Here is a 24,953-nt window from a genome sequence, read left to right as displayed (position 1 = left end):
AAAGCTTTAAGATCCAGTAAACTGTGTGGAAATTATGTATTTGGTTACTATGCAAATTTTGTATTGTGAGGTGGGTGGTGAAATTGTGTTTTGTCCAAAACACAGTGGAACACACAGACCTCTGTCTTCAGAGAGTTGTGCAATATTTGTTGTATAAGTCAATGTTTAATCCCAGGGTAAAACAAGGGTCAAAACTATTTAGCTGAGAAATATTGAAAGATATCTTTTTACAACTTTGTGCATTGATTTATTGAGAAGCATTTAAAAGTAATGAAATTATTAATTATGTTGGAAAAATAAAATTAAAAAAGAAATATTGAGCTTGCTTCTGTATTTGACAACTGGGGATCATCCAGATGTTCAGATCTCCATATTTGGACACCTGCATTGCTCCCAGCATTGTTAGGTCAATGTGACCCCTAAAAAAGGGGGCATGAAAGGTGAATGAAGTACAAGGGAAACATTTAAGGAATGACATAAAGATAATTTTTTTTCTTCAAAATTCCCCCAGACACCTAATCCCTACATTGTACTGTACATTCTCAATAATGACATCCCAAAAAATTAAAAGAGAGACTTTTCTTAATTTTAAGAATTCAACATTACTTCTGCGTTAACAACAAAAAAAGTGTCATATTTTCAATATAGTAACATATTTTAATTTAAGATGACAGGTGCATTCAGATACTAACCCTCTGATCATGGCAAATGACTCATTACTGGAGAAGTATGCAGCTCCTGGATGCACAGTTACTGTCTCCTTACCTGAACACAATCAGAACCACAATCTCAGTTGTATAGAGTGATTTTCAGTAAACAACATTAAAAAAGTCCCAGAAGATATGAAGTAAATATCCATCCAAATATTTAGAATGTGAAGGATGATACAAAGGAAAATTATGTAACTGCACCAGTACTGATTAAATGTTTTGGATAAGGACCCTATAAGGACCCAAAATTCCATTCTCTCTCTGCAAGTTGACCGTGATTTCAGGGTTTATGTAATTGCTGGCCAGCATGGGGATTCCAATTACAAGATTTGCTTGGGAGTGAGAAGTTTTTATTTTAGAAAAATCTATCTATCTATCCATCCATCCATCCATCCATCTTGTCAAGCTGCTGAAGGATACCATACATCCCATCCTCAAATTCAAGGGCCGCTCACCAGATGATCTTTCACAGATTATATCTGAGTCCTGCTTGATATTAGGCTTCTCTGCATGGCTAGACAATAGCATGGATAGACCCTCCTTTTCTGTAAATGATGCATTAGAGGATGAGCATTAATTATTCACTGCAGTAAAGTTAAATAAAGCAATGCATTCTTATATAAATCATTGAAATAAGCTCCTCTGATTGTGAAGATCAGACAGATTAATCTGTTTTTCTCATCTCAGTTTTATCATAGCTGGCTCCTATCACTATTCGGTCTACATAAATGCTGAGGACGTGAATTTATTGTGCAGCAAACCTTCCAATTTCAACAATCTCCTCAACCGGTGGACCACGCAGATAGGAGTTTTACTTACTCAAAAATGTTCTGAGGGCAGAAAGGAAAATGATTGGTTTACAGCTTCAACCAAATGAAGCTGAAATGAAATGAAAATGAAGCAAAGGCGGGGTCAAGATGTTTGAATGTACTACGGAGGGAATCAGTCGGACTCGGGAATACAAGACAATACCTGTCAAGTGGGAGAACGCATTTTTTGCTAGGTAAGTGAATTTACTATATAGTTTTGTTTAAATGTAACATCCTCTAATGTTTACTAAGATAATTAGCGTACATGCACATAGTCTAAATATTGTATTGTATGCATTTTAATTCGACTGTTTCATCAGTCGACCGGTACAAATCTGCAATATGGAGTAACTTTTGTAAAACATGCTTTTCCAATGCTACGTAGCTCGCTGTCTGTGAAGTTGATGCGACAACAGAAGTCGTTCAAATCTCCGTGGCATTTCGACGGTAAAATTAATAACTGTTACATCTCCCGCCCTAGCGCTGCTCTCTGGGCAGGAGTAAACAATAGGTTCATATCGCTGCGTTATTGTTAGTGAACTACGCTCTGCTCTCAGGGCAGGAGTAATCAATAGGTTCATATCGCTGCGTTATTGTTAGTGAACTACGCGCTGCTCTCAGGGCAGGAGTAATCAATAGGTTCGTATCGCTGCGTTATTGTTAGTGAACTACGCGCTGCTCTCAGGGCAGGAGTAATCAATAGGTTCATATCGCTGCGTTATTGTTAGTGAACTACCAGCTGCTCTCAGGGCAGGAGTAATCAATAGGTTCATATCGCTGCGTTATTGATAGTGAACTACCAGCTGCTCTCAGGGCAGGAGTAATCAATAGGTTCGTATCGCTGCGTTATTGATAGTGAACTACCAGCTGCTCTCAGGGCAGGAGTAATCAATAGGTTCATATCGCTGCGTTATTGTTAGTGAACTACCAGCTGCTCTCAGGGCAGGAGTAATCAATAGGTTCGTATCGCTGCGTTATTGTTAGTGAACTACGCGCTGCTCTCAGGGCAGGAGTAATCAATAGGTTCATATCGCTGCGTTATTGATAGTGAACTACGCGCTGCTCTCAGGGCAGGAGTAATCAATAGGTTCGTATCGCTGCGTTATTGATAGTGAACTACGCGCTGCTCTCAGGGCAGGAGTAATCAATAGGTTCATATCGCTGCGTTATTGTTAGTGAACTACGCGCTGCTCTCAGGGCAGGAGTAATCAATAGGTTCGTATCGCTGCGTTATTGTTAGTGAACTACGCGCTGCTCTCAGGGCAGGAGTAATCAATAGGTTCATATCGCTGCGTTATTGTTAGTGAACTACCAGCTGCTCTCAGGGCAGCAATAATCAATGTTCATATCGCTGTTTTTTGTAAGGTGTTATTGTTCTGTACAAAGACGTGCTTGAATTTATAACTTGAATTTCGTACCTTCATTTTTTTTTTTTTTGCAGGTTAATGGAGAATATTTGGCTTGAAGGGATAAGGCGAAAGGTAAAGAAAGTAAAGGATGCTCGAGTCATTCAGGAGGTCATACCTTTTTCTGGGGAGGAGACTGATTTCATGCAGGGTTACATTAAGAAACTGGAAGAGGAAACAAAAAGCATCTTCAGGTCCCCTGTGTCTACTCATAAAGACTACATTTACTTTGCATGTGAAAGATCAACTAAAGCAAGTGGGAAAAGCAAAGGAGAACCAACAAAGACAAGAGCTAATTCTTGCAAAGCTTATGTGTCATTCAAAATCATCAAAGACGGTTGTTTCACAGGTGCTGTGGTCAACAAAATGCTTCAACACAATGGACATGATGTGTGCTTAAAAGAAGAGGGTGTTAAAAATCGCATTGATCCAGAGTTATTAACCTTCAGAAGTCAATTTCAGAAACACTTTTAAAATGTGTGGACTGGGCAGAGCGTCATGGACATATGGACAAATATAATCGGTGGTATTATGTTACACCTGAAGATATTCGATTAATCAAGAAGACCATTAATGCTCTTAGTTTTCCTGATGCGAAAGACTGCATGGACAAGCTAGTCACATCTGAGCTGCAGGAAAACTTTTGTTACTACCAGCCATTCAGTGAAAATCAACCACTAATAATTGTAGTGCAGACGCCCTGGCAAAAAGATGTACTTAGAGAACATGCTCACACCATGGTATTCAATTCATGGATGCCACTTACAAAGCCATGACATCATATGGTTATGCATTTTATGCACTTCTTTTGACCAACAGTATTGGAAGGGCAGTCCCATATGCTTACTTTATTATTAGTGAGGAATCAGCGGACATACTTGCTCTCTGCTTGGAAAAGCTGGCAGAACACAACCCTGGATTTCTTCCCAGGTCAGAAGTAAAAAAACTTGCATAAAGACAGCAAATTGTAAACTACTTTTTTACACAAGCTGTTCATTTTGACAAACTACAGATGTAGATCTTAATTCCTTCTTAATTCCTTATCATGTAGGTCGATAATGATTGACCGTGACCTTAAGGAACTCAATGCTATAAGAAGAGTTTTTCCAACAGCCAAGATTCTTCTTTGCTGGTTTCATGTACTCCAGGTAGGTATATCCTACTGGATTTCCTTCCCTTTATCTTGGGCCTTTATTTTAACTCAATACTGCAAATTAAAGGAAATGATCACTTGTCACAGACCTATTCATTTTAAAACTAAAATTTGATTTAAAAGGTCATATAAAAATGTCTTGACTAGCTTTCGAATGTTTTTGTAGGCCGTGCATAGGTGGATGGTTAGAAGAGATGGAGGAAACTTGTCAGTGAATCAACGAAATATTGTGATTCAAGCAATGGTGTCAATGAAATCCTGTTTAACAGTAATATTTGTATATTATAAATCACTTTATTCTTTAGAAATCATTTCAATAATGAAAATAAATCTTGAATTGTATACTATGGATTTTAATAGGATTGGTCAAGCTTATATTTTGTTTAACTTTGTTGTGTTAAAAGTTTTAAAAAAAATTATGGGAACATTATTTTTAAAAGGCAATTTATCACTCTTTACTCATCCTCATGTCATTCCAATTCATTTTATTTATTTTCTTTTGCAGTAGAATGTTTAATTTTTTCCCGCCAATAGTATATGGAAGTCAATGGGGTATAAAGTTGTATTGGATTCAATTAAGTTTTATTACATAAAAAAACAAACAAACTCAGAAACATTATTCAAAATATCTATTGTGTTCTACTGCAGAAATAAAGTGATATAGGTTTGGAGTGACATGAGGGTGAGTAAATTATGACATGCGTAACAAAATGACAATTTTCAACTTTGGGTGGACTACCCCTTTAAATGTGTGTAAAACATAAGGTGGCATAACTTTACAATGTTGTGTTGTTTTTTTACAGGAAGAAGAGTTTAACAGCATGTCAGCTAGAAAGTGCGAAGAGCTTGATACCTGTCTGGGCAGTTCACATGTATCGACCTACCTCAAGAATCAGTGGATTTGTTTGGGAGATTTGTGGTCCAATTTTGGAAGGACATTCTATCACCACAACAGCGAAACCAACAACAAGGCAGAGAGGTCAATTATTAAAATTACTTAATGAATATTTGCAATGAATATCATGTTATTTACGTTATATTTAAATATGTTCTAAATGTTTTAACTTTTGTACACAAATTTTTTCTCACAATAAAATACCAGTTTCTTAAGGGAAGGATGAATAGCAGGATTGATCAGCTTCTTCGCTTGCTGTGTGGTGATGTCCAAAAATATTACAGGTAATAATAAGTTATATTTATTACTTTTGTTATGGTGCTAAATTGTAATTACAGAAATCATGTGACCAAGTTGTGGTACCCTGATTATATATTGCATATATATTACCTCAGGCCAGAACCTGTTGCCATTATCAACTTCTTTGGATACAGGAAGCTCTAGTATAAACATTAGCTATTCTCTATAGCCTTATCATTGTCAATTCCTTTAAAAAGCACACTGAGAACATTTAGTAAAAAGGTCTGTCAGCTCTGAGGGCATTGTTGGTTGTTATAAAACTTGATCCCATAAAACACAGTATAAAAAGAGTCGTCTACCCCCCCTGCACTCCCTCTATTTAGAATAGTCTTTTCCCCACTGTTTATTTTAATTAGTTTATAGCCTATGAAATCTATACAAATGCATATAACAAATGTCTAAAAAGTCTAAATAATTTGACAACTTGTTCTTTGATTTAATTGTTCAGTTACCTGGATGACCTGACAGACACTGGACGAATAAAAGGTGTGAACACTGAAGAGACCACAAATGCTGCCCATTGCATGATTGCAAAAGGCCTGGATGCAAAAGTGGAGATAAATGAAAATGGAGTGTGTTTGGTTCCACCCGATACAAGCACACAATCTCACAGAGTTGACTTGGTGATGCATAATTGCGATTGCAAAATATTCCACTGTGGATCTGTGTGCAAACACTTAATTTTCTCACAAACCATTGCAGAGAAACAAGGACTTGTAATTCAAGACCTTAGGGCAGAAGCAGCAAGAAAAATTGTTGACGGTGAATCCTATTTCGCAGATAATGAAGACCTTACTGTATATCATTTTGATGGGAGTGTAGGAATTGTACGTCGTAAAGGGGCCAAATTTTGCACATGCATTGCAAATAGCTATGGAGAGGTGTGTGTATGTATCTTAGTTCATAACATTATCTACACAACATCCTGTGAGAACATATCTGAGGATTCACACTGCTCAAAATCCAGTGAGAAAAAAAAAGTAACACTGCAACACATGCTCACAGATCTTCATGAGTGGAGCCAATCAGAAAAATGTAACGAGGATAAGGAAGTGCACAGTTTAGTACAGAGAGCACACAAATGAGTTTTTTCACAGTTTAGCAAACTATCAAGGAAAAGAAAAGTGACTGCACTTCATAATTATTGTAAAAGGGTCAAAAAAAAAGATGCAGTCACTGTAACTTACACGGTCAAAAAGAAGAAAAAACGTGGTTGAGCTTGTAGAGAGATAAGAAAGGTTTCATTGATGAATCAATAACTATATGCTCTGCTTAGCCAACATGCTTAGTTTTGGTCAATGAGTGTTGTACAGATGCTTTGTATAAGAACAAAATGAAGGATCAAATGGTGATTGTAAATAATTCACAAAATAATGCTTTTATTGAATGGTCTTTTGCTTTAATAAAAAAAAAATATTGAATACTTTACTTTTGTATTAAGGAACAAAATTGAATTTAAAAAATAAATAAAGTGGATTATAGGTATCTATAAAAAACACAACAACATATTATTACAACAGAAAGGTATTATTAAACAGCTGTACCTTAACTAGTTCACATCTTTCGTGGAGGATTTAAGTGTTTTAATTTTTTCTTTGAGGCACGAGTCAATGAACTTGAATGTGCCCACCATTAAACCAGGCCCAAGCCCATGGGTTGCCTGTTCAAATGTCTCCCAGTTTCTCCTTAAAGTCGCCAGAAGTGTTTGTAAGGTCTTCCTGCAATTGAAGTACATAAAGCTTTTGGTTTCAATTTACAGTCATTAAAAACATTCAACATAATAAAAATGTACTTTACCTGCAGGCTTCAGTTTTGGAAATTGCATCATGGACATCCTCATTTTCACACAATTCCTGGACCACTTTTCTTTGTGGAGTAAACTTTGCTGCCAGGAACATTACGTCACTGACCAGCTCACTGCATTCATCTGAAATGAAACGATGTAAACAAATAGAATTATTAAAAAAATATAATACCCAACCTAAAAAGACACTTAACAATCACTTAAAATGTTTTACCTTCACACAGTTTAGTGCACAGTGAAGTCAGTTTGGTCCGCTTGGTTAGGCTGCACACAGCTTTTCCTCTATGGTTTTTTTCTGTGCCTTTGCTTTTCGCAAATAAGAAACCACAGTGTTGCTGGAGTAACACTCAGGTGGTGAGCATCTCCTCTTTAATTCACTTGTAGAGACCAGATATCTGTAATATTAAATTAAAGAAGCTTCAGTAGTGGTCCTATAGGAACGGCAGTGACTTCCCTGGCCTAAAGCCCTGTCCTTTCTCCGCCTTAAATCGCGGGGGGATCAGGAGGCTTCTGTCTAGGCACTGGAAGGTGGCAGCACTAGTGGCGTTTTCAATGGTTGATCCCCATTCAGACTACGTCTGATGTTCTCGACTGAAAGGGAATGTCCTGGTTGCGTATGCAACGCATCAAAAGCAGAAAATTATACAAATTTTATTCTAAATGTCACGTCAATGTGCGCACGACATATCTGATTTTTGACTATTTTATTTTGGTTGAGATCAGTGTGCATGTAAAAGAACTGGGTGACTGAAAGAAAGTAGTCTTTAAAATGTGGCGTGCAATGTCACATTAATTTCTCCTACACTAATCCTGCTGCATTACCTCTTTGCCTGGTGAAAGTCTGACACTTTCAGTACGCTTTCTACAAGGAAGCCATCTGTAAAAGATGACAAAGAGCTACAAAAAAAAAACTCTTTAAAATAAGCTTAACATAAATGGGATTCTTCAGATGAACAAAATGTCCTTGGAATATTATAGATATCATTTTTCATCAAGACTAAAAAGATATTAGGGGTTGGAAACCTTTGAAACAGAAGGGTAATCATTGTTACACAAGCAATTGTAAGAGAGATTAGTAGTTATTTTACTAGTAAAATAACTTTATATTTTCATGTTTGTATGGACATGAGGACAAATAAATTATGACAGTTTTCATTTTTGTGTGAATTAACAAAATTGCTTTTACTACTCAAATGAACTGTGCAGTGAAGACAAATTATCTGCCAGCACAGACAGACTGGACAGTGTAAAGCAGATTTCAATCTGCTGGTAGTGTTGCAGCTTCAGACTATAAAAAGGTTTAATCTGTTTTTTAAAAGAATCTGGCATGCTCAACCCTTAAAGTTTCATACACAATGAGTGACACTAAAAGCAATAATTAAAACTAAAGCTGCATTACATGTTCTCAAAGGGTACCACAAATGAAACCCTAGTTCAAACAAAAACTACACGATTTTTTCATGTGTCTCTACATACTGGGAACATGACATTTGTATAGGTAATCAATTAATTCAATGATTTATTTATTGTTGTGTTGCAGTTAAGGTAAGTGAGTTGATATCACACAATGATTACCATAAAGTTGCCAACCCCTGTTTTAATCTAATATATTTATGTCCTTAAATCCAAGCGAAACAATTTCTCCTCTATTGCACTAAGAAATCTCTAATACTTTCTAAGAATAATTATTGGCTTAACCTCTTTCCAACACTTCCTCATCTAGGTGTTTGTCGGTGGTATCTCTTTCCACCACTTCCTCATCTAGGTGTTTGGCGGTCTCTGTAAAGATAATGTAGACAAAATACAAATAACTACACTTTTGGAACGACGAATGGGAATAATAAAAATTTTTAAATATATATATATATTCCAATGTCTATGTTATGTCTATTACAGGGCTCTTCAACTATTTCCATGGAATGGTGAGATTGTCCCAATGAAAATAATAGTGGGGCCCGACATTTTTAGGGCAGTTATCAGACTCTTTCATTATTAACATGACAAAATAAACATTATCTTTTTAGTTTTGTTGGGTAATAGACATTATTCAAAGCAGCGCCATAACAGATATGAAAGCGAGGCTGTGAGGCATAGACTTCTTTTCAATGGCATCTGTTGTAAAACAATGTATAAAGTGCCTAGATCACTTAGAATTTTCCACTGCTCATGTTGTCTGGAGTTTTTGTCTACTGAAATTTCTTGTAAAGACTTTTTTTGCATTGTTTCACCAGCAGAACAATCCAAAAAAACATGAAATAACACTACAACCCACTGAAGAGATGCATGTCTATCCCTCAAAGACTCAAAGATGGTGCTACTGTGAATATGACATCTCAGCCCAAACTAAAGAAGCTTTGCATACATCTGCAGACTTGGAAAGTGAACAGACATTTTAAACATTCTCACTCTGGTCTGTTAACTCTCAAACTCACAGCTAGGTGTGCATTAAAGAGCACTCTGCTGTTTTAGGCAATGCAATGTTTTTTACACAGTCTAAGAGTTGTAAAGACATGATGGCGGAATAAAGGGAATCCATTTTGGACCATGGGTGGTTGATTGAGGAGCCCTGGTCTAAAGACTGATAAATTCTGCAACATGACTATACATAAATTAAACTCTATAAGCCTTACCTGCTTGTTTGTTTTCTTTATGTTCTGATGTTGTTTCAGTTTGTACTAAAAAATATAATTAAAAAAATGTATCAGGGCAAATTTTTTACACAAAGTATAAAAAAGTATGTTATAATTAAAAAATTATGTAATAAAAAAATGCATTACCTTTGCACAGCAAACAAAGAGCAGTCTCCTGATTCTTTTGCACACATTTGTCATGTACGCTCATGCCACATGTCGAACATTTGGCCTATATTTTTGTTAGAAAAGACTGATTTGTAAAGGCCACATTTAATATGAAACATCATTTGAGACTTGCAATACAACTTGCCTTGCTCTTAGCAACAGCCTTATGGCAGACACCACAAATGCCTGACCTTTCTAAAGAAAGCAAGAAACACTTGTTGTATGGTTTTATAACCCAAACCAACATAAAACTGTAGGTATAAACCTGTATTGTACTTACCAAGTGAAGTAAAGAGCAGAATTGCTAGTCTTTCTCTTTCCTCATGAAGTGAAGGGCAGTTAATATACCCCTGGTCCCCACGAAGAAAAGTCTCTGCAAACTTACAAAAAGGTGACAAAGTTTTCAAAAGTTTTCATGCTCTCCTCAAAGGGTTAGTCCACCCAAAAATGAAAATTCTGTCATAATTTACTCACCCTCAAGTTGTTCCAAACCTATATATACACTCACCTAAAGGATTATTAGGAACACCTGTTCAATTTCTCATTAATGCAATTATCTAATCAACAAATCACATGGCAGTTGCTTCAATGCATTTAGGGGTGTGGTCCTGGTCAAGACAATCTCCTGAACTCCAAACTGAATGTCAGAATGGGAAAGAAAGGTGATTTAAGCAATTTTGAGCGTGGCATGGTTGTTGGTGCCAGACGGGCCGGTCTGAGTATTTCACAATCTGCTCAGTTACTGGGATTTTCACGCACAACCATTTCTAGGGTTTACAAAGAATGGTGTGAAAAGGGAAAAACATCCAGTATGCGGCAGTCCTGTGGGCGAAAATGCCTTGTTGATGCTAGAGGTCAGAGGAGAATGGGCCGACTGATTCAAGCTGATAGAAGAGCAACTTTGCCTGAAATAACCACTCGTTACAACCGAGGTATGCAGCAAAGCATTTGTGAAGCCACAACACGCACAACCTTGAGGCGGATGGGCTACAACAGCAGAAGACCCCACCGGGTACCACTCAGCTCCACTACAAATAGGAAAAAGAGGCTACAATTTGCAAGAGCTCACCAAAATTGGACAGTTGAAGACTGGAAAAATGTTGCCTGGTCTGATGAGTCTCGATTTCTGTTGAGACATTCAGATGGTAGAGTCAGAATTTGGCATAAACAGAATGAGAACATGGATCCATCATGCCTTGTTACCACTGTGCAGGCTGGTGGTGGTGGTGTAATGGTGTGGGGGATGTTTTCTTGGCACACTTTAGGCCCCTTAGTGCCAATTGGGCATCGTTTAAATGCCACGGCCTACCTGAGCATTGTTTCTGACCATGTCCATCCCTTTATGGCCACCATGTACCATCCTCTGATGGCTACTTCCAGCAGGATAATGCACCATGTCACAAAGCTCGAATCATTTCAAATTGGTTTCTTGTACATGACAATGAGTTCACTGTACTAAAATGGCCCCCACAGTCACCAGATCTCAACCCAATACAGCATCTTTGGGATGTGGTGGAACGGGAGCTTCGTGCCCTGGATGTGCATCCCACAAATCTCCATCATCTGCAAGATGCTATCCTATCAATATGGGCCAACATTTCTAAAGAATGCTTTCAGCACCTTGTTGAATCAATGCCACGTAGAATTAAGGCAGTTCTGAAGGCGAAAGGGGGTCAAACACAGTATTAGTATGGTGTTCCTAATAATCCTTTAGGTGAGTGTATTTCTTTGTTCTGTAGAACACAAATTAATACATTTTGAAGAATGTTTATAACCAAACAGTTGTGTGGCACCATTGACTTTCACAGAATTTATTTTCCTACCACGGAAGTCGATGGTGCCCCAAAACCACTTGGTTACAAACATTCTTAAATTCCTTTGTGTTCAACAGAAGAAATAAATTCATACAGGTTTGGAACAACTTAAGGGTGAGTAAACAATGACAAAATCTTATGTTTTGGGTGAACCGTCCCTTTAAAAGCAGTATTACAAAATGGCATGAATTAAACTAGATTATTTTTTACATGTACATATCCAAATGTGTACACGTATAATGCATCTGTAGTGTAAATTAAATGTAGCAGTAAATATTTATAACAGATATATCTCTAATAATTCGACATGTAGACAATTAAATTTAATCTTTGGACAATAAAAATGTGTATTTTATAAGATTTTAATGTTTTACCACAGCTGTAAAGATGCCACAAGAAATGATATCTCTCTGAATGGCATGCTCCCTTGTGCAAATGTCCCATGTTCCTGGGATTCCCTTTGCTGTGGCAAACATCCTGTTAGGATGGATACCACATGTACAGGACAGGTAAGATGAAATCTAGTTAAAAGGTGAAATAGAGAAACCTTTTCTACATACACACCTCCAGTTCTCAGCTATTTTCTGACAATTCTCTTTCTGCTCACCAAAGGAATTTAGGTAGGTTATTGTTCTATCCACGATGTTGCAGTGCTAAACAGAAAATGGAAATAGCTGGTAAAAAGTTGTATCAAACACAGCAAGATAATATTTGCCTGTATTACTTTAAATTTTGCACAATGCTCTGGTATTTCATGCATTGCACATTACCACTCATGACCACAATCCTTTTTTTTTAATACATAAAAGATAATAACAATTCTCAACTTAGAACTAGAGGAACTTACAAAGAAAGTCCAGTGATTCCCTCCCTCCAGATATGGACCAATAACAACTTCTGCCTTTTCAAGAATGTTATGCTGCAAATGAAAGGCTACATGAAACACTGCCATCTTGGATAGGAAAACAAATTAAAATTTTTAGTAAACCATGTGCACTTCATTACAATAGAACTACCACACTGTTTTTTATATTTACAAAGAAATAATGCATCCAATTCACACTCAACAAAAAAGAACTGTAACGCTGTAGATTACAGCCCGGAAAGTACTGCGTAATTTTGACGAATTTACAGTGTAACTTTCTGTAATTATAGTGTACCTATAAAGTCCTTGCAAGTATAAGGGAACAATATGTAAAGTTTGGGGTATAAAGGGGTAACAACCAGGAGAATAAAAAAAATATTTATAGGCCTACTGTAAGTATTATAGAACTAAGGGGTACTTATTCTACTATTATAATACAACAATCTTACTTGGAAATATACTCTAGTTTAATGTAGTTACAGGGTAAGTGGTGCTTGTTACCCTCCTGTTCCATGTAGTAACAGGATAAGTACAATAAAAATACATGCACAATCTAATATCACTGACTCGAAAACCTTTATTTGAAAAACAACTTATTGCAGTTGGTCTGAAGCGATAGTCTACAGTTTAAAAAGTTTAAAATATTGTAATTTTTCTTACAAACACTTATCGTTTCCCTTCAGAAGACATTGATCCATCCATCAAAAAGCCTATACAGTACGTATTTACACAATTATTACAAAAAGGTACGCAGTGTATGTTCTTGCTAAATTGCTCCCAAATGTTAGATTGTTGTATTATAATAGTAGAATAAGTAGGCTACCCCTTAGTTCTATAATACTTACAGTATAAATATGTTTTTTATTATCCTGGTTGTTACCCCTTTATTTGTCACGAACCCCGCTCCCTCGCTCCGCCCCCTCGAGCTTCCACGCTCGTTCCGCCCCCTCGAGCTCCCACGCTCGTTCCGCCCCCTCGAGCTTGCACGCTCTTTTTGCTCGCTCGAGCCCTCACGCCCACTTTGCTCCTACTCGCTCACATGCTCGTAGGCAATCTCCCTTCCTCGAGTTTCTCACGCGTTTCCAATCCCCCAGAACATTATGACCACCTGCACTCGCGTCATCTGCACTCCTGCACATTAGTTTCACCTGCACTCGTCTCATCACCTTTCATTGTTTACACCTGCACCTTCCCCTATAAATACCACAGCACATCCGTTTCACGGGTGTTGGTTATTGTATTTAGTTTCCCGTGTCTTTGCCCCCCGCTAGTCTCGTCTAGTTTTGAACTCCTCTTGTCCTCCTCTTAGCTTGCCAGCTCCCCTTGTTCCCCTGTCTTTTGCTCCCACTAGTCCCGTCTACTCTGATCCTGTTTCCCGGCTTCGACCTCCCCACTCTCGTTGACCACTCTCTCCCGGATTTGCCCCTTTACTCGACTTTGTTTCCCCGGCTTTTGACCCTACGCTACCCTGACCATTCTCCCTCTGGATTTTCCGTGCTGTACTTTTGTTTGCCTGCAAATAAACACAGTTTTGACATACATTGTGACTGTCTCTTCTTGTGCGGGTTACATTATTCCCCAAACTTTACATATTGTTTCCTTATACTTACATGTAAGTACTTTATTGGTACACTATAATTACAGAAAGTTAAACTGTAAAATCACTTTAATTATGCAGTACTTTCAGTACTGTAATCTAAAGCGTTACCAAAAGAACACTGTAAAAGTAATTCTTACCTTCACAAAACTATGACTTGTTGCCCTGACCTTCCCATCAAGAATATTGTCCAAGGTGTGGCTATTGATTGCCACTAAACCTGTTGCCTTCTAAATTACACATGAAATGTTATGTATTAAAAATTGAGGTAGTTAAAATGAATGCTATCAGTTTAATTTAGTATGTGTTTTCTGACATAAAATTGTCACGTTCCTCTGTTGTCTGCCCTGTGTCTCACTGCCATTTTGTTAAAGAACTACACTTCCCAGTATCCACCTGTCATCATCACTGCCATTTTGTTCATTGTTCTCACCTGTGTCCCATTTAGTCATCACTCCCTGTGTATTTAAGCCCTGCTTCTTGTTCTCTCTAGGGTTGGGCGATGTCCCCTAAATTGGCAGTTGACGATGTTGACAGTAAAACATCGCGATGGACGATGATATCGTCATATAATTTTCAAAAATTATATGAAAAATTATAATTTCGTTATTTTACTAACCCAACCCATCGTCGGCGCTTTATCAGTAGGTTGCACGACACGTGAAGCATTTTTTTTTTTAGCTTTCACTTAAGAAGAGTCGTGCACTTTTTATTTTAATATATCTCTTTACATAAATACTATTTTCCACTTAAAAACTATAATTTCATTATTTTACTATCCCAACTGACTCATCCGCGCTTTCCAATAGGTTGCACGTAAGGGGAAAAAATATTTCTTCCACTTAAGAAGAGTTGTGCACTTTTAAGCACTTTTTATTTTAATATATCTCTTTACATAGATATTTTTTTTTCTACTGAAAAACTATAATTCCGTTATTTTACTAGCCCATCTAATTAGTACTCTTCCGGGCTTTTTAATATATTGCGCCTAAGAAAAAAAAGTCGTCTTTGGGCAGCCTTCTTGCGAAGAGAGCAGCCACAGCCACGCTCACTGATGAGCAAAAGGTCGAGGCAGAAATGACCATGTACCTGCAGGAAATGGCCATTGATGGGGAAGAGGACCTGCTGACTTGGTGGAAAACGAACGACAAAAGGTTTCCGTTCATGGCAAGATTAGCACGGAAATATCTGTGCATATGTGCTACCAGTACTCCATCAGAGCGGGTCTTCAGCACAGCGGGTGGTGTAGTTACTCCAATCCGCTTATTAAAACCAGATAAAGTGAATATGTTGGTATTTCTGGCCAGAAACAACGAAATTTAAACATGGTCTATGGTGATATTAGACTTCTTTACGCATTTTTCGCCATCCGTTGCGGAGCTATTCGATTTTGAATATTATTTTTTAAACGTTCATTTGTGTAGTTCATATGACCACTTTACAATATTTCCATAACATAATTTATTTTGTAGCCTGTGCTGAAGTTAATTGTGCTGCTAATTATAAGTGAAATGTTAATGCCGAGTTTCGGTCTGAGTGTTGTTCCCATTTTCTTGTTCTTTATTTGTTGTTCTTCTATGTTTTAATAAATGTGTGTTATTCATATTCACCTTGTTTCTTTCATTTGATTTGACATTATGGACTTATGGCCAAGGAAATTTTTCTTTAAAAGTATTAACCAGACAAAAGTTATTTGGCGTTCGCTGGTCTGGGTTTATCTTAGACTGCCGCTTCAGTGTATACAAGAGCTATGTGACAATGAGCAATATTTTCTGAGACGCTACAACTACTAATAATTAATTAATAAAGGCTATTTTCTTGTAGCCTACAACATAAAATAATAAAATCTAAATGTACAGTGTAAGACATGTAAAAAAAAGACAAGAAGCTAACAATGTCCAGATCAATATTTGTGTAGCCTGCCTGACACGGTATTTTCACAGACTAACACGTCACGTCTCTGGCATATACTACAGTATTTAAAATAGCATATATGCATTAGTTATATTCTCAATTTAATTTACAGAGCAATCCCTGCAAAGTTTTTAGGTTAACTATAGAAGAGACTAGGATTAGTGAGTCACACTAGCAAGACTCGCAAAAGGGGGCGTGGCATCATGATGGTGGCTCGACATCGTGATGTTGGTCAGCCATCACGATGGAGCGATGATATCGTCCATCGGCACAACCCTAGTTCTCTCCTTGTCTGTCGTTGTATGTTGTCAAGCCTGGAATGTTTCCCCTGCCCGAGTTTACTTGTTTATGTTTTGTTTCCCCATCGAGGGTTTTTCCTTTGTGTTTTGCCTGTTTACCTTTTTAATAAAAGTCTGCATTTAGATCCGCGTCTCCTCGCTGCCTCATTACGTTACAAAAATGTATAGGTAGATAACATTATATTACCATGCTGAACAGGTAAAATATGGCATCCATGATCTGAACCATTTAAAAAAGGTAAAAAAAAATGTTTTATTAAAAGATGTTTATACATCTGTTTGTTTAAATAGATGTTTAAATACAGACAGTATGTGAAATGTATTAAATATAATAGAAAGTATTATGTTTTTTGTTTGTTTTTCTTTTACCTCATCAGGAAGTTTCTGGTTTTGTAGAAGAGACTGAAAGCTGCTGATATATATTGAATATGGCCCTATTTTCCCAATTTTGGTATCAGAGCTTAACTCTCCCGAAATCAAAAAGCGTAGAACTAAATGGGTACAGAATATAAACACACCAATATGCTTTTTCCACTCCATACAGTCATACAAACTGTTCTACTAAATCACATACTGTTTAATTTGTGTATTAACTGCATATAATTAAAAACCAATGGGTTTTAAAATATGTCCTGGAACCTCCCTAAGTAAGGATTAAGAATATAAAAAAATCTAAATACACAGTGCTGGGGAGGCTCCAAGAAAAAAAGATTATAAAATCATTGTTTAAACAGGAAGAACACATTTTTGGGCTTACCATTCATTTGGTTTGTACTCAGTGCTTCCTTGTTTAAAGAGAGAAAAAAAGCACATTAGTCCACTCCTGCCTCGAAAGAAGGCACATATTACAGTAAAAATAAAATTGAGTACTCCTGCCCTGAGAGCAGCGCGTAGTTAACTAACAATAACGCAGCGATATGAACCTATTGATTACTCCTGCCCTGAGAGCAGTGCGTAGTTCACTAACAATAACGCAGCGATATGAACCTATTGATTACTCCTGCCCTGAGAGCAGCGCGTAGTTCACTAACAATAACGCAGCCATACGAGCCTATTGATTACTCCTGCCCTGAGAGCAGCGCGTAGTTCACTAACAATAACGCAGCGATACGAACCTATTGATTACTCCTGCCCTGAGAGCAGCGCGTAGTTCACTAACAATAACGCAGCGATACGAACATATTGATTATTCCTGCCCTGAGAGCAGCGCATTTTTCACTAACAATAACACATCGATATGCTAGGGCGGGAGATTTATAACTCTGACCGATGAAATGTCACGGAGATCTGAACCAGTTAACGTTCGAGTTAAATTAGCATGTTTATACCTCATTTAACGTTAACGTTACACCATAAGCAGCTAGTGCGGTCGATGGAGTCTAATTAAAATGCACATTAAGATGATAAGATTATAAGTTCTGTGCATTTAAATGTTTGCCAATTATCTTTGTAACTGCAGAAGTTGTTGAATTTTAACAAAATATTCACTTGGGCCTACCTTATAATAGTTGTTCTCTTACGAGAGGTTCTCTCGTATTGCGTAAGCTAGCTTACGCTACGGGAAAGATTAATCTTTTCTGAGATATTGAAGCCAAAAAATTATCCTTAATTTTTGTATCCATTGTCAACGCAGTGTGGCAGCTGCAGACCTTGAGCGGGCTAGCTAGCGAGCTCATAGGTTGCTCTGTGGCAACTGCTGCAGCCTATAGACGAGCTTGGGCTAACTCACGATCCAATGAGAGGCGCCCGCGCCACTGCATCAAAGCCCGCCAAAATGGGCGTGACTAGAGTGCATATAAGCTGTAGTTCGTAGGCTGGAACCCTGATTTTCATCTCTTCAGCGAAGCTCTCCAGATCGCTGACCTGGAAGCCGCCGCCGCTCGAGGGGCATCTAGCAAGCGTGGATAGCGCTAGAAGAAGCCGGCCGCCTCAGCCACCTTCAGCCATCCTGCGAAGCTACGCCATCCGACGACGTATCCTTTTATTCAGCAAGCTAGTTCTCACTAACTATTCACAAAAGAGTACGAGCGCTCTTTTCAAGATGCCTCGCTCCACTTGCGCCTCATGTCGCGCTCTTCTCAGCACAGGAGACCGCCACATCATCTGGCGCCTCTGCCTGGGACTGGGGCACGCAGAGCTCGCCTCACTGAGGGCGGATGCGATTTCTGCAAGGAGCTACCGATGTCGACCCCGCGGGCTCGACTCGAGCCGTCAAAGCAGAAACCGCCACGCCTTTACCCTCAGCCACAAGAGGAAGAAGCGCGCCACAAAGGCTGCCGGAAACTGTGGTTGAAGCGACTGCCTCGCCGAGCCTCTCCTCGAAAGCATCGCCACCCTCCCCGCCTCGACGCCGCGAGTTGCCGCCGAGCGTCGCGACTGCTGCCATCTCGGATGACGAGGCGGAGGATAAGGGCCGCTGTTCCATCATGGCTTCGACAGCGAGGAGTGGACAGGCTCCCAAGCCTCCTCCTCGCCCAGGAATCCAGCAGGACCCGCCGAGTCGGCGGGAGCTAACACGCCTCACACAGGCCGCCGACCGCCTCGGGCTCGAAGTGGTCACCGCCCCTGAGCAGGCACCCAACAGACTCGACGGCTGCTTTCTTCAAAGCCATCGCCGCTTACACCCGCGCCCGGCCGCCCCTTCCTGCCGGAATTACATACGGAGCTTGCAAAGTCGTGGAACGCCCTTTTTCAGCCAGGACCCGCTCCCACGCCTCCACCTCTCTCGCCGGGTGGACGGCGCCACTGAGAGAGGCTACTCCTCCATCCCCCGGTCGAGGACTCTGTAGCAGCACACCTTTGTCCGCCCTCACGAGATGGATGCTCCAAGCCTGTGCTCCCGCCTAAGGCCTGCAGAGCGACTTCGCCTATGTTGGCCGCTCTATTCCGCCGCCGCCAAGCCGCATCTGCTCTGCACTCAATGGCCGCTTTACAGATCCTACAAGCAGACCTTCTTCGAGTGGGATGAGAAAGGCAGGCACCCAGAGGCTGTTACTGATCTACTGGCTGACAGACCTCGCCCTTCAAGGCTACCAAAGCTGCAGCCCAAGCTCTAGGGAAGTGCATGGCCTCGCTGACTGTGACCGAGAGACACTTATGGCTAACACTAGCCGACATGGGAGAAGCAGAGCGCTCCACGCTCCTCAACGCACCGCTTCTCCCGACCGGTCTCTTCGGCTCACGGTGAGTGGCATTGTTGACCGCTTCTCAGAAGTCCAGAAAGCCACCCAAGCCATGAACCTCTTCCTGCCGCGTCGCTTAGCTCCTCTGCAGGCCGCCACGTGATCAGCCTCCTGCACGAGCCTCTTCACAGCTTCCAGTTCAACAAACTCAGACTTCAGCGCCGACAGGGCGGCCGCCTCGATCAAGGCCAGACAGCCGCCGCAGACCGCCACCGCGGGCCTCGATTTAAGGTAACGCTGAAACCAGAGCAACCAAGTCTTCCTAACTTTGTTGAACAAACGACGGCTCAGTCCCGCCGCGCCGGACCACCGCCAAAGCTTTGCCCCCTGTCAGTCCCCTTCTCTCAGGCTACTACAGTGGTGAATTTAGCAGCCAACAAGCCGGTGACACTGCCCGCTTGCTCAGCACTCAAACGCCGCTTCACGGCTAATCCAAATAAATCTTGTAAAGAGCAAACATGTCTTATGTGTAGAAAAAGTGCCCACAACCCAGTGTTCGCCCTACACACAAGCATAACACATCCCGCGCTCCCTATCAGAGCACGCCTCATAAAGCTGTTACTGAACCGCCGAAGGCCAGAGTCAATGAAGGCGCTCACAAATGCGCAAGCGCTACCATTCTCTGCCCGCTCTGTCACACGCACCAGCCCTATGTGTAGAAAATGTGCCCACAATCCAGTGTTCACTTCTGCACACAAGCACTGCATGTCTCGTGTCCCCACCAGAGCACGCCACATAAAGCGATTACTGAACCGCCGAGCGCTAGAGTCAATAAATGCGCTTCACAAATGCGCGGCGCTGCTCATTCTCTGCCCGCTCTGTTACACGGCCAGCAACCATTCCTCTGTGTGTAAGTCCCGTGCCCATGACTATGCTTGCGCATCACGTAACAGATGTGACTCTTTCCCCATTCATTCCAATCGGAAGTCACTCACAAAACAGCCTGTTCATGCTGTCTGCGAGCAATCATGCATGAACACACTAAACGCGCCACACATTTTGTTCAGCTCTGTGTGCGGCAATCAGAGCTGAATTGGCCATTCACCCTCTAGCGCTACGCTTCAAAGCGTGGGAAGCTATTCCAGGGATATCCAAGTGGGTGTTAAGCACAATACAACAGGGCTATTTGCTACAGTTCGATCGCCGCCCTCGCTTCAGAGCTGGCTCGAAACCACTGTGAACACGGAAGCAGCGTGCATGCTTCGCTCAGAAATAGCAAGCCTTCTGTGCAAAAGGGCCATAGAAAAGTGCCACCCTCTCTGAGCGAAGTCGGGCTTTACAGCCGCTATTTTCTTGTTCCCAAGAAAGACGGCGGCCTCAGACCCATATTAGATCTCAGGGTTTTGAACAAGGTGCTTGCAAAAGACCGCTCAAAATGCTTACAATCAGGAAACTCCTCACGCATGTGCGCCAGGGGACTGGTTTATTTCTCTCGATCTGAAAGATGCATACTTTCAGATTCAGATAAATCCCCGCCACAGGCCATTCTTGAGATTCGCCGACGGCCAGGTTTATCAATACACCGCCCTTCCGCTCGCCTGTCCTTAGCACCCCGTGACTTTCACGGCGCATGGATGCGGCGCCGCACTCCCGCGGAGTCAGGGTTTGCGAATTCTGAACTATTTGGACGACTGGCTGATTATGGCTCAGTCACATATGGAGCTTCTGTCTCACAGAGCAGTTCTCCTCAGCCATCTGAACAGTTTGGGTCTTGCAGTCAATTGGACCAAGAGCTCACTACAGCCCAGTCAGACCATTTCCTTCCTGGGAATAGAACTAGACTCGTGGCAATGACGGCTCGCTTATCTACACAGCGCAAGACGCCGTGTTCAGCTGACTAGCCGCATCTTTTCAGATGAACAGCCTCACGCCTCTGAAGAAATTCCAGAGAGTGCTAGGTTACATGGCCTCAGCCGCAGCAGTACTTCAGCTGGGTTTACTGCACATGCGCCGCTTCAGCATTGGCTAAACACCGCGCCTCGCCGGGCTTGGGCCACAGGCCGCCAGCCCATCAAGGTGACTCAGACCTGCATATCAGCTCTGCAGCCCTGACAGTGGCCGAATGGTATCAGCGGGAGTGACAATGGGAGCTGTATCTCGCCGAAAGTCATCTCGACAGACGCCGCCCAACACGGGTTGGGGCGCCGTCCGCGAGGGCTCTCCGGTTTTCGCCTATGGTCAGTTCAGGAAAAGCTCCTTCACATAAATTGTCTGGAAATGATAGCGGTCGAGCACGCCGCGCGCTTTCTCCCGGTCATTCAGGGTCACCACGCCCTGGTCCGCTCGACAACAGATCTGTGGTATCCTACCTAAACCGCCAGGGCGGTGTCAGATCCAGGAACCTCTTCCATCTGACAAAACGCATACTGAGTTGGTCCCAGTGCCACCTGCGCCGCTGAGGGCGACGCACGCGCCAGGCCACCTGAACGACGGCCCGACAGACTGTCCAGAGACAATATTCCCCAGGGAATGGTCCCTGCACGCCAAACAGTCCAGACGCTATGGCACCTATTCGGCAGAGCAGAGATAGACCTCTTTGCGCCCAAAGAGAACTCTCACTGCCCAATATTTTTCTCGAAGCGAGGACGCCGCTGGCCCAGGACTGGCCCAGACGCTCGCTTACGCCTTCCCTCCCGCCTCGCTATTGCCACAGGTAATGCAGAGGATCAGGGAAGCGGCCACTCGGTGCTCCTCATAGCCCCGCTGGGAGAATCAGACATGGTTCCCGGAGCTTACGCAGCTGTCACTGACAGCCGCGGGCCCATCCCAGTGAGAGCAGATCTCCTCTCTCAAGCTCACGGCACAATCTGGCATCCCCACCCAGAGCGCTGGGCTGCATGCGTGGTGATCAACGACTACCCGCCGCTCTGCCAGAAGGAGTAATAAACACCATCATACACGCTAGAGCCCCTTCCACGAGAAGACTCTATGTGCCAAAATGGTCTGTGTTCTCAAAATGGTGCACCGACAGAGACCTGGACCCGCTGACATGTGGGGTGTCGCCGCTGCTCAGATTTCTACAAGAGCTGCTGGATAAGGGCAGATCCCCATCCACGCCAAAGTGTAGTGGCGGCCGCTGCGGCGCTCGCTGAACCCCTGCACGGCCAGTCATGGGGTAAAAACGAGCTGGTCATCCGCTTCCTCAGGGGAGCTAGAAGGATGAACCCCCGCGCTCTCCATCGGTTCCTATCTGGGATCTTTCTATAGTTCTCAAACTATGAAAGCCCCCCTTTCGAACCACTTCAATCCGTGGATTTGAAATACCTTTCACTCAAAACCGCTTTTCTGACTGCCCTGTCATCAGTCAAACGCGTGGGAGACCTTCACGCGCTGTCTGTCAGCGCCACGTGTCTTGAGTTTGGACCAAGTGACTCCAAGGTCATTTTAAAGCCTAGACACGGCTATGTTCCCAAGGTGATCGGTACTCCTTTCAGAGCACAGGTCATTTCCCTATCGGCGCTGCCAGCACCGGATAGCGAACGCGACGCCAATCTCCTTTGCCCGGTCAGAGCACTGAGATTGTATACTGCGCGCCCGCTGCTTTCAGACGCCCGAGCAGCTTTTCGCTTCGCTCGAGGGCGCACCAAAGGTCTCGCCACCAAACAGACACTATCTAGATGGATAGTGGACGCTATTGCTGCTGCATACGCGCCAAAGATCTGCCATGCCCGCTGGGCATTAGGGCTCACTCCACTAGAGGCATGGCATCCTCGTGGGCATGGTCCAGCTGGATTTCCATTCACGACATATGTGTGGCAGCTGGATGGACTTCCTCCACCTTTGTCAGATTTTACAATATGGAAGTGCCCGCTCTGCAGGCAAAACTACTAGCGGTTTATCACGCTACAGCTCCCCTGGTGAGCTGCACTGATGGGACACATTCCACACAGACCGCACCGCCGTCTGTCGCTCCCTTCCCACTATGTGCTTATGTATTACACAATCAATGACCCGCATTCTTGCCGCCAAATATTATTTCCCCACTCATAAGGGCTCCCCGGTCCCCCTTAATTCCCTGGGGCTCATACAGTGGATGCTTGAGCACGACGGCGCTGACAATGGGTTCCCGTGAGCGTAAGCTAGCTTACGCAATACGAGAGAACCTCTCGTGAAGAGAACGTATCGGTTACCTAACGTAACCCTCGGTTCTCTAGATGAGGGAACGAGTATTGCGTAGCCGGCCGTGTTCGCGCCTACCAGCCTACTTTTCGCTTCAGTCAATGAAAACCAGGGTTCCAGCCTACTAACCACGCTTATATGCACTCTAGTCACGCCCATTTTGGCGGGCTTTGATGCAGTGAGCGCTGGACGCCTCTCATTGGATGCGAGTTCGCCCAAGCTCGTCTATAGGCTGCAGCAGTTGCCACAGAGCAACCTATGAGCTCGCTTAGCTAGCCCGCCAAGGTCTGCAGCCGTCGCGACTGCGCTGATAATGGATACAAAAATTAAGGATAATTTTTTGGCTTCAATATCTCAGAAAAGATGAATCTTTCCCGTAGCGTAAGCTAGCTTATGCAATACTCGTTCCCTCATCTAGAGAGAACCGAGGTTACGTTAGGTAACCGATACGTTTTCTCCCGTTTTCTCCCAGTAACGTACATCAGTTTGAAGGATTCCCTCCAAACGTCTTGACCTCGCCTCTCCTTCAATTTCATTGGTTGAGTCTGTAAACAAATCATTTCCCTTTCTGCCCTCAGAACATTTTTGAGTAAGTAAAACTCCTATCTGCGTGGAGCACAGACGAAAGAAAGAACCTTTTCATCCAGTTTATTGCAACAGAAATGCAATATCTAAACTAAAAAATAACAATGCCACAAAGACTCACAATTTGAAAAGTCACAAACCTCCACTTTAGTGACTTTGGCTGCATTTCAAAAGGGCTGGTTGAAGTTTCGGGCTGTTTACATGTTAAAAAAAAGAAAGACAAATGTGCACCAAAGTTGTTTAGCATTTGGATAAAGTTTTGTGATTGTGTGTGATGTCCTGTGTTTTATTCTTTTTCTTTTTTTTTTTTTTTTTGGAATTCCTTGGATCTCTGTGCAGATGAAGACTGACACCTAGTGGAACATTTATGATACATACTTTTGGGTATCAAAATTAAGGATAACATGATATAAATATATTGAAAAATAAAATAATATAAGAGACAAATGGTTTTTAACAACAAATATATTTTATAAAATCATATAATGTTTTGGTGTATGATCAAACATACTCAGGACTTTAGAGATGTAAATTCACAGATGAATTTACAAAAGGCCCAGATAGTGTCACATTTTCAAAACATTTTCAAGACTATTGAAAAAGGTAGAACAGAATATATTATGATATATTTTTATGTTTTATTTTTCATATATAAAAGAGATGATGAAACAAATATACAACAGGATTCATTTCTTACATACTG

General features: G+C 41.7%; 1 pseudogene; it reads right to left on the bottom strand.

Annotated features, from left to right (window-relative positions):
* Positions 1-283: 283 nt before the first annotated feature.
* On the bottom strand, positions 284-24,656 carry LOC127627365 (succinyl-CoA:3-ketoacid coenzyme A transferase 1, mitochondrial-like; annotated as a pseudogene).
* Between the last annotated feature and the right edge of the window lie 297 nt (positions 24,657-24,953).

Source organism: Xyrauchen texanus, chromosome 34 (genome assembly GCF_025860055.1).
Source record: "Xyrauchen texanus isolate HMW12.3.18 chromosome 34, RBS_HiC_50CHRs, whole genome shotgun sequence".
NCBI lineage: Eukaryota > Metazoa > Chordata > Actinopteri > Cypriniformes > Catostomidae > Xyrauchen > Xyrauchen texanus.
This window is presented reverse-complemented; position numbering and strand designations above follow the sequence as displayed.